At 64.9% G+C, this 777-nt stretch overlaps 1 long non-coding RNA gene across 1 annotated transcript; it reads left to right on the top strand.

Moving 5' to 3' along the window:
- Window positions 1-13: 13 nt before the first annotated feature.
- LOC104915953 lies at window positions 14-770 on the top strand. The gene is made up of 4 exons (XR_002110409.2): window positions 14-95; window positions 259-312; window positions 440-484; window positions 706-770. It is a non-coding gene; the product is annotated as an uncharacterized LOC104915953 (long non-coding RNA).
- Window positions 771-777: the final 7 nt, after the last annotated feature.

Raw genomic sequence — 777 nt, 5'->3', positions numbered from 1 at the left:
CACCGCGGGGCTCTGTGTCACCCCACGGCCTTTCCTTGTAGGGTGCACGCGGTCTCCCTGGAACTGCTGGTCTGCCGGGCATGAAGGGACACAGAGTGAGTTCTGCATCCCCCCCCCCCACTGCACCCATGAGACGTGGGGCGAACTGGGAACACCCTCAAGTCGGGGAAACCCCCACGGAACCCCAACACCCAGCCTATGAGCTGGGGGGTGGGGGCTGGGGGGCACTGATGCTGACCTCCCTCCTCCGCCCCCCAGGGCTTCAGTGGTTTGGATGGTGCCAAGGGTGAGCCTGGCCCCGCTGGTCCCAAGGTGAGCAGTGCTGCTGGAGCAGCTCACCCACCCACCCACCCCCACTGCGGGGTCCCGCTGCTCCCACTTTGGGGCAGAAAACCCCAATTTTTTTACATATTGTTGTTATTATTATTTGTTGTCCTAGGGTGAGCCTGGCAGCCCTGGAGAGAACGGCGCTCCTGGGCAGATGGTGAGTGCTGGGTGGGTGCTGGGTGGGTGCTGGGTGGGTGCTGGGTGGGTGCTGGGAGACACAGTGAAGGGGGGGACACGGTGCCCCCTGAGGGGCTGCATCCCTAGGGGTGCTGGGGGAGGGGGGGCTTAGCAATGAATGAGAGCATCATTGGGGGCAGGGGGCACAGAGATGCTGAAGGGAAAGCAGCCACCCTGACCCCACCCTTCTGTCCTCCGCAGGGTCCTCGCGGTCTTCCCGGCGAGAGAGGCCGCCCCGGTCCATCCGGTCCCGCTGTGAGTATCGGGGAGCCC

The sequence above is a fragment of the Meleagris gallopavo genome, unplaced genomic scaffold, assembly GCF_000146605.3.
Source record: "Meleagris gallopavo isolate NT-WF06-2002-E0010 breed Aviagen turkey brand Nicholas breeding stock unplaced genomic scaffold, Turkey_5.1 ChrUn_random_7180001860754, whole genome shotgun sequence".
Classification (NCBI taxonomy): domain Eukaryota; kingdom Metazoa; phylum Chordata; class Aves; order Galliformes; family Phasianidae; genus Meleagris; species Meleagris gallopavo.
Note: the sequence above shows the minus strand (reverse complement) of the source record. Positions and strands in the feature narration are given on the sequence as shown.